Here is a 10,236-nt window from a genome sequence, read left to right on the forward strand (position 1 = left end):
TTGCTGAGGGCACCTTCTTTATTTGTAAAAGAGTTTCAGCTGAGATTCAGAGCACTACAGGATGCATTGTAAGAGATAGTCCACGGCCTGAAAAACTTACCATTCAAACAGGCTAAAGATGTATTTTCACAGTTATTGACAGTGAAACTAAAACAGAGGGAGTTAACGGGTGTGATGCTATAGCTGAAAAAAACACCACAATCGTAGAAAATGACTTGTGTATGTTCTTACCCTCTCTGTCCGTTGGTGGCCTGTGCTAAATACATCATACTTGACAACTGGGTTGGACTAAGAGTGCAGTACTGGTCTGTTACCATGAATCACCTGATGAAAATTAACTTAGCAAATAGAATTCGCTTATTTGATTTGGATTATTTGACCATTTTCAAAATGCGGGAAGCTACTTTTACCTGCCTAAATTTACAGCTGCATCTGAACAGTCTGAAGAGAAAAATAATCCCATTTCTCTGAATTGTCTTAGATGTCCATTTTGGGGCAAGCCCAATCATGCCCTGGAGGTGCCTGCTTCACTCAGTTGACTATATGGAGCTTAAAGTGACTGTCATGTATGGAGATGTCAGGGAGCAGCAAACCAGAGCTGCTCCCTGAAGGAAGAACAAGCCAGGACCTGAAGGCAGCCACAGCACAAGCTGGACAGTGGCTTCATGGAGCTTAAATGGAGCTGCTGGACCACTGAGCAGAGGGTGAAGGTCCCAGACAAGTCTGGTTGGGGCAACTGAGGCCTCTAAGTATTCTCACGTCCCTGACAAAAGGGGACATTTTAGATATACATCTCCTACCCTAAATTACTTAAGGTCATGCTGGAAAATGCAAGGAAACAGAGAATAGAACCTAGATCAGTGGTTATCATGAGATCTCAGCTATCAGCTCTCTCAGGCTTGGTATCTGCTGGATGACTTCCACAAAGCTTCTCTGGTTTCCAGTTTAAGCCAAAATTCTAGTGGTCACTTCGTCATCTTGAAAAATGATGCCTCTGTAATGGATATGACTAAATAAAAATTGGTCTGGAAACAGAGTTTCCTTTTCTGCATCATTTCACCTAATTAGATCTATTTAGAGCTGCTATGCATAAAAACCCCAGTGAAATCCTAGGAGATGCAGTATAACATTACATTGTCTACTTGGACTAGGTGACGGTTAATACTGGATTTCCCCTTTCCAACCTAGTGTCCAGTTTCAGGGAAGATGTTGATAAATCAAAGAGAGATTTTAATGAAGAGCTTAGTCCATTAGTTTCTCAGGAGAAAATAAGTGTATGACGTGGTTAGAGTTTATAAGTGCACACAGATATCTGCACATGGGTTAGTCAGTCTAGGCTCTTTGCACATGTAAAAGAGATAAGTCACTATGGTCAGTATTGTTGATGGAATAAAAGTGCAGTTCATCTCTTCCTAACATAAATATCTAAATCATGTCAGATGAATCACCATCTAAAACAGCCCATTTTTTCCCTTTCACTGTAAAGGGAACATTCAGGGCTGGGCAGGAGTGCTCCTGGAGGTAGCAGAGTATTATCCTACACTGATAATAATGCTTGGTTATTTATTTTTTTTTAATTTTGACATATATGCTTGCAATTACTCCCATTCAAATAATTACAAAAATATTACAGTGTTATTGAAATTGAAAAGCAAGATTAGTGTTCTTTATTACTGAAATGAAAGAAGGACTTATACAAAGCAAAACCTTGCTGGGAGGTTGCCATCCCTTTCATGCTTTCCACCTTTTTGGCCTGCCAAAACAAGTAACAGATGAGCAAAGTATCATAAGAAGAAAGTCCTAAGGAACAATATCCTTTTAATATCTAAACTACCAGATTTACATATTCATTGAGAGCAATTAAGAGGCATATATCTCACAATACCTGGACACCAACTTGGATGTATTTACATCAGCTCCACATTAACATCACCATGTGGGTCACAGTGACCTTACAAATACTCCATCAAAATTCCTAATGTCAAAACAGCCTTGGCTCACAAACGACGTAGGAATATTTCCTCACCATGCACTGCCAAAACATCCTCACTACCCCATCTCAGCCCATGCCAGACCAACAAATTAGCACATCCTATAGCTTTACTGCCTTGCTACCCAATTAACAAAAAACAGATGCCTCCTTCTGTGTTAAATGCAAATTGTTTCCCACTTCTACTGCCACTTCCCCTTATGCCAACATCATCGCTTCCAACCACCTGCACTCCCAGGGGCCCAATTCCTTTCTATTTGTACTGGTAAAGTTGCCCAAAGCCTTAAAGGGATTGACCGTGGTGGTGAGTTTAGTAGTTTGGTCCCGAGGAAGATGGTGAGGTTAGCAGTCACTGTAAACAGGGCTGTGACATCATGGTGCTATTGTCTTCCTGACATCAAATGCAGCTATTGTCTTAGTTCCCTTATCATCAAGGAAGCTTTGCTGTAACTCATTCCACAGTTTCAGAGTACACAAAAAGAAGAAAAAACAAAATTAAAGAAAACCTCAGACCCCTTAACTATGCTTCAGCATCTGACCTACTCTTTGGGTGATCTCTTCGAATTTGATTCCCCAGACACTTTTTACCCTCTTCCTTTCAGAAGTCTTCAGGCTCTTCATCCAGCTCTGTTTTTTTCTTTGTTTGTTTGCTTGGGTTTTCTTTATTTGTTTGTTTTTGACAGAGAAAACAGCAGCAGGGTCTATCATGTCCACCCTAATCAGTGCTTTCTGAATGTTTTCTAAGAATTATTTTATTCATTTAAAAATAAAATAAATTGTATGTAGGAAAAAAATGGCTGGACTATATATAGCATTGCAGGCTTCTTTCTGGCTTAAAAAGACAATCATGTGGAAATTATAACAGAAGATATACCAGGAAGGTTAGGAGCAAAATGTCCTCACATGCCCATAAGGCCACCAGAGCACCAAAATGTTGTGTTTACAAGAACTAAGATTAGTCAAAATGTTAAGAAACAGGGTTCGGTTCAATTCTGTACAACTAAGTCAAATGAACCAAAGTAGCACTTCCTAGTTTGAATAATTTGGAAGGTTTCATTCAGTGTAAATGAAATCTATATAGTAACAGCCCATTTGAAATTGGGATTGGGATAGCAGATATAGAAATGTTCATTTTTCCCATAGGTTAAAAATTTGGATTTTCATTTTTTTCTTGTACTTTCCACATTGAGGAATCAATTTTTTTTTAATTGAAAGGATAAACATTTTGTTATTAACCTATAGTTCTTCATTGTTTCAAGGTTTTTACTTCTAAAGATTGTTTCTTGAATGGAGAGGAGAACCTCATGCAACTGTTCTCTGCTTCAGACATCTGTATCTCTTAGAGAACCCAGACCTAATCCTTCGTTCAAGTGACACATTCATCAGACACAGTCTGAATATATACATATGTTTAAAATATTTCTATCCCAAACCTAATGTTTTAAGACACCTTCTACCATGACTTATATTTTAAATACCTCTTTAGGAAAGCCTGTTAATGGCCACACCTTTCCTTTTTCCAAAGCTTTTCCATACACAACCTCCATGTAAAATGCTAAATTAGTGTTAGCAATGTTAAGGAGGTAGTTAGCAGGACCCAGAGATTTCAGTAAAGTGGAAAAGAAGTGACTATTTTCATGTCTTGGTTGTTTTTAAGATTGGGGATATGCATTTTGAGTTAAAAGACATGCTTGAGATATATTGCTCTAAACAGAAAAAAAAAAAAATTATCAGGAGAGTCAGCAAAGCTAAAATGAAGAAAGACCAGCAATCTGGAAGGCATTTCAAAGAATCACAGAAAAGGAGCACTAAGAAGAAACTCAAGAAGCCATTCAGTTTAAAGCTGGGTTAAACATTCCTGACAGATTTTTTTAACCTCCTCCTACAACTGCCAATAATAAATACTCTTCCCTTCCCCACTGCCAATCAAGTCCAATGCTTCTCTTGCTTTATCACTAGAAAGATGACCCTCATCTCTTACCTGAGTTTCCATAGGTGCCTTCTAAGCCTCTGACCTCTTTTCTCCTTACCAAAAAAATGGGAGCAATTTGTTCCTTTGCTTTCCATAGAAACAATTGGTGTAATTGTTTGTTGTCATTCTTTTTTTTACACTATTCCTTTTAGGTCATGTTAACCAGACCATGAGTTTTTTGGAATTACAGTGGACAACACTGGATATGATACTCCAACACTCAAGAGTGTCTTGGGGCTATTCAAGTTTGCCTCTGAGGTTCGTTCCCTTCTGCCTCAGATACACTATTTGCATCTGCTCTGTGCCCAGTGCAGTGGAGAAATAACATCTAAAATCAGTGAATAAAACATTCTATTAATAATCTGGCTTTAAAGCTCTCTCTGGGCCCAGTGTAGGACTATTTGGATGAAGTTACAGAATATCTGCCAGGTAAGTTAACAGCGGCATCAAAGAGTTAGATATCTTGGACTGAATTACCCATGAACCACTCATGGCTCTCTCTATAGTCACCGGAGAGGAACAGGAACTCAAAGTGATGCATCTGACTTATTTTAGATGTCTGCCTTAGGATGATATCATTTGCCCTCTGGATTTCCTCTAGGAATCCTAAAGCTCACATTATACATCTAAGAATTCATCATTTGATAATATTCTTCCATTCACCATTTGTCATATTTGTTGGAATTAAGTTTTCTGGCTAGGATTGTCTGCTATTTTAGCAGAATGTAGTTCTGATTTTGCTTCTTACTGTGACAAGAATACAAATCAGTTGCAGCTAAGGTTCATAGTTACAGACAACATAATTAATTTTGGAGATTGGATCTAATTATGGTTCTAGTGTCAATGAGCTAAGAACCACCAGAAGATAATGTTGATAATACTGCGATGGTTTGAACTAATAGATAAACATAACACTGGAAAGTGCTAGATTAGAGCTTGACCTATTAGACTTCTCAGCTTGGATAGTAGCTTTGTTTTTGGAGAGGGCTAAGAGTGTTTCTTTAGCAGAAATTTCACCTTGTCTGGGATAATATGCAGAGATATCTTTCTTAACATCAGAAATGTATTTAGACTAACAGATGAAGATGATTAATTCAATTCATGCTTAGGTATCTAGTATCCCTTGAGGTACTCTAGAGTATCCCACTTGGTTCCCACCTCCTGGTCCAGAAGGGCACAAGCCTCCTGTAGATCCTGTGTTCCCTCTGCCAGTTCCGTCTGGGTACTACAGGTACTGTAAAGCTTCTCAATTGTCAGTAGACCTTACATTTAGGTAACTGAATCCCATCTTGTATGTCTTAAAATGCAAGCTTAATTCCACCAAAGATATCAGTGTCTATACTCCCAATATACCAGATGGAGATCTAATTGGTCAGTGGAGTTTAGAGAGTGATTCATCTCACCCTACAGCAGACAGCTACATTTGCTGGGCTGAATCTCTCTTTAGGCTCCATTGCTGTATTGGCTAGTTTTCCCCAAAGTCCTTCCTAAGTCTCTGGCTATATCTTACCCAAAATTAAGCATCTGCACTATGGGTGTCTACTCATGGACTAGATGCTCTATCTTCCATTACAGATAAAGATGAGAAATAGACACTTTTAAGACATGAATTATCTCTTTTTATTTCAGGCTTCTACTTTAGGATGAGGAGCCACTGTCTGCACGTAGGCCTGCACACTGACTCTAATGGGACACTAGATGATTAGCTCGTATGGACATGTCTAAACTTGAGATGCCTAGAGCGAGAGGAGGTGGATACAGCTCTGGATGTCTTTGCTGTTGGGTGGAGGCAGTGGGTGCTGATACTTGGAAGTAGCTGAAGTATAACGCTGCAGTTTCTAACCATAAAATTGGTGGGGTAGTACCTGGGAGCCTGGAAGATCCCAGGTAACTCCATTTTCCCTTCTAGTGAGAGTCTGCACTGTGTAGACTTCTGTAACTATCACACGGGTCGACTTTGTGTAAAATATCCATATGGTGAAATAGCACTGCTCTCTAAGAAAGTCTGTGGCTGGTAATGTTAAAACATCTTTGGGTTTTGTAATGGTGCTGAAAGTCTGCCAAAAGGATGATTTGAGCGTAGTGGATTTTTTCTTTGTTTTTTGGTTCTTCTTTGTTTGCTTAAGGTGGTTGTTTTTGGAGATGTAGGCTTTGAGGAAAGAAAACTGCCTGGAATTCAGTCACAAACAGGAAAACCAGAGTGGGGAAAGTGAGAAGTTGTTCACATAGATGTTAGAAATGCTGCCATCAAAGGCCATTCCTGGGGAATTAAAAAATGACCACAAGGCATGAGAGCTGGTTCAGCTCGGGAACCTAATGCTACCTTCAGAGCCCTTCAGACATGAAAACAGAGACTTAAAACCCGCAGCACTCCAGAGGGTTGGCTGAAATTTGCTCTTTGAGGATCAGTGTGCCCACAGGATGGTGCAATGTGCTAGCACTCAGGAAGGAAGGTCTGTACTCTCAGCACTGTTAGTAGTCAGTAGCAGCTGAGGAACCGCAGATGGATGTGTGTTCTCCAGTTTCTCCATCTGGAAGGCAAGAATAATATAACAATAGCCTATGAAAAAAAGATGCAGAAATTGGCAAAAAAATCTCCTGTTATTGCATTCTGTGCCTTTGAGTGCCTCTGCCCCATCCTGAGATCACTCTCTTGCAAGTTTGAAACATTAGGAGTCTCTGCAGGCAAAGATAGTTTTGTGGCCAAACTGATAGTGTTGTCAGTGGTACCACTAACACAAAGGATAGGGTGACAAAGGACATATTGGTATAAAAGTTCTTATACGAAAGATGAAGGAGAAAGAGGTCCATCACGGAGAATGCATGAAATGTACACAGGTAATAATGCACACAACTGGGCTGTATCGCCAACATCTGCAGGCCAGCTCCATGACTTCTCTCCATTTTTTTTTAAGCTGTATGCTGAGGGCAGCTGGTGGGCCTAGGCTAGGATCATTCAGCTACCTGTGCATGGCATGCCATGACAGAGGAAAGGCTCAGGCAATGGATTAAGTTGGCCTGTGGGAACTCTCTAAGAACTTCCTAGAAGGCGTGCTTTCCATTTCAACATCCTTTACAGTATCTTCAYGCCACTGATGTCTCTGCTTGTCCTGCTTGTTTTGATCCACAAGTACCTCGGAAAAAGGGAGGGAGAAGGAGTTCATCTCAGTGTATGAGTACAGTGCATTGCTCAATGCCAAGACCAACATGACCTAACCTTGACTTGCACCCTACTCCAGTGCAATAGAAATAAATTGGTAGGATATGTTTCTTTTATAAGAAGCAGTCCTGAAGTTTGCAAGTCTCACAGACCTCCTGCAGGTGAAGAAGACAGTTAATAGGAAAACCAAGGCTCTGGTTCCTCTCTTTCCCTGCTCTTTGAGCCCTGTACAAGCTAATGAGCAAAGCAGACAGGAAAATGATGAATGATCAGGCGCTGGTGTATGGCAAGGCCTGAAGTGCAGAGGAAGACCACAGCAGGCCCTTTCCAGCCGGAAAGGCATTTATCTTCTGCTCACTCCTCCAGCCTGTTTTCACTGCAATTGAAAGCTGAAGATGACGAATATGCAGAAGGACGAACTGTCGTACTAAACAGATTCCCACAGCGCGTGACAGTATTTTGCCTGTGAGGAGAATGGAGAGCTGAATCAGTGGCAAGAGATAAACTTGTCAACTTTGCCGCTGATATTCAAGAAGGTCACCTTACCCAAGGGAAGTTTAAGTAAACAAGCAGTGTCCAGGGCTACAGCAAGATCAACAGTTACTCATAGGCTGTTATTCCAAAAAGAACATTGTAAAAGCAAGTTCAGCTAAGCCAGAGTCATCAGGGAGCAGAAATGAAAAGCTCACTTCAGATCTGTCAAGTCTCACAGGTTTCAGGCGAGTCTCGCATAAGTGGCTTCTGCAACTCATGCAATTAAAGAGCAGCCTCCCRCCTGGTGCAAGCCCTGATGCACCCAGTCACGCCAGACCTTGACCCACTGCCTGGCCCTATCCAACACATCTACCAGGGAACCTGGGGAGAGGTGATAGCGCTGTGCTGTAACAAGGGCAAAGGGAAGAGATCCCCGGAGACCGTCTGTCCAGGGAAGCCCTGCGATGTGATCCTCTCCAGCCACCACACTGCACTCCTGCCCCACTGAGCAGCCCAACATGGGCCGTCCCTCATCACATCACTCAAAATACCACGTGTCACACAACTCTCCATACCCTGGGAATAGGTAGAGCCATGCTCTATCCTGCTCTCAGCACAGAAGGACAGACAGACAGGTAGTCTGGAGCAGTGTCGCTGAGCAATGAGCCGTAAGGAAAGCCTGCTAAGTTGTCATGTGAGGCTGGGACAACTGATATTAATGGTAAAGGGATATGAACTCAGCCTGGAATCAGGAAAGAGTGTGCTAAAAAGCTCTTAGGCTAATGTGTTTCTTTTCTTTTCTTTTTTTTCTTTTTTCTTTTTTCTTTCCCAGGCATATGGGAATGATGGATCTCATTTAAGGATGTTTAAAGACTAAATCAAGACTGATAAGCTTAACCATGATAGTGAATGTTCCTTGGTACAAAAATGTGAGCACTTACACAGTTAAGCCATCAGCGTTGTCCTGACATGGCTGTGGCCCAGATCAGCCAGAACTGTCCTAGGCAGATTCTGGGGATTTAGTGTGTGTCATGGAGCATTTGTAGGAGACAGTTTGTATGTGGCCATGTGTCTTGGAAGCCATTGTTCCATGTCAGTTGGTTTTTGGGCCATACAACAATCACAAGGATTTGCCAGTGTCTAGGTAGACAACGAGAAGCTCTCAGAGCTCTTGGCAGTTCTCTCTGAGAAGTCGGGGAAGATAGGCGAGTGCTGGAAGACTCAAAAAAGGAGAACATGGTGCTTCCCTTCTCTATTCCTTGAAAGCAAAGAACAGAGAATTTATAATACAGTCATTTTAGCTGTAATCCTTGCAAAATTCTGGGGATAGTAATCAAATGAAGCTTTCATTATCATCTAGCAGGTGACACAGAGATGAGTCACAGACACCATAGATTTGTCAAGAATAAAACATGTCGAATGTACCAGTGTCCCAGAGCAGAGTAAGAGGCCTGGGGGATGGCAGAGAAGTAAGAGTTATTACCTGTAATAAGGCTCCAAGACACTGTTTCACATGTCTTACAAGCAAGAGAAGAGAATAGTACCCAGATAAAATTGGAAAACAGGAGCTGAGAGAAAATTGTACTTGAGGGTAGCTACTAAGGGTTTGCCATCAAAACGGACGGATGCATCAAGTTGGGACCTGCTGGCATCTGTCCTGTCTCTAGTGGTATTCAGGACAGGGGTGGCGGAATAGAGAAGGCTCTTATTATATTTACAGATGACAGGAAGCTTCTTTTGGACTGCAAGGTATTTTCTAAAACAAGATTAAAATTCAAATGACCTTGATACCTTGGAGAATGGTCTTCTAAAAAAAAAAAAAAGTTCAACAGGGACAGATACAAGGATCTACATGTAGGCAGGAATTAAAGATAATGTAAACAGGCAGGACGGGAAGCAGACAGCAAGGCAGGGGCTCTGGGTTACTTTGTGCTCAAAGGAGACAGACAGGCATATGCAGAGAGTGACTTAGCCCATCTTAGATCCCAACCTCCCTTTCTGGAAGGTTTCTACCCTTCTAACTTGGATATGTGATGAAATACCCACAGCTATATCAGATAGTAACTGGCTTCTAGGGTTTTGAAATAGATGAAAGCTGGGCAGGGGAACTCTTTTTTTTTTTCCTTTTCAATTTGATTTGAAGTGAAGGGAAATACTCACTTCAATGGAAAATGCAGGCATTTAAAGAGAAACTATTCCTGTTATGCAGAACAAGGTTCTCTCTAAAGGATGCTTTTTTATAAAAAAATAATTAGCAAAGGAAGAATCCCACCCCACAATACCCTTAAACTAAAAACTAAAGAATTGCTTAGCATCCCTTCTACCAAAGGATTTAGATACTTATTTTTTACTTTTCCCTGTACAAGAAATAGGGGACATGAAATGATGTTGACAGACAGGCAGGGAGTTCAAAACAAGCAAAAGGGGGAAGTAGTTCTTTATACAATGGGTCATGAAACTGTGGAACTCCCTGTTACTGGATATTTTAGATGAAGAAAGTTTTCACAAGTTCATGGGGAAACTAAACAAATTGGTAGAAGAAAAATTCATTTAAAAGTACTACATGCACAGAAATCATGTCCAGCTTAGGAAGTCCCAAAGGCAGAAATTGTTATAGACTGCGAGGGTATTTGGTGGAAA

Source organism: Apteryx rowi, unplaced genomic scaffold (assembly GCF_003343035.1).
Source record: "Apteryx rowi isolate R43461 unplaced genomic scaffold, aptRow1 scaffold_83, whole genome shotgun sequence".
Classification (NCBI taxonomy): Eukaryota; Metazoa; Chordata; class Aves; order Apterygiformes; family Apterygidae; genus Apteryx; species Apteryx rowi.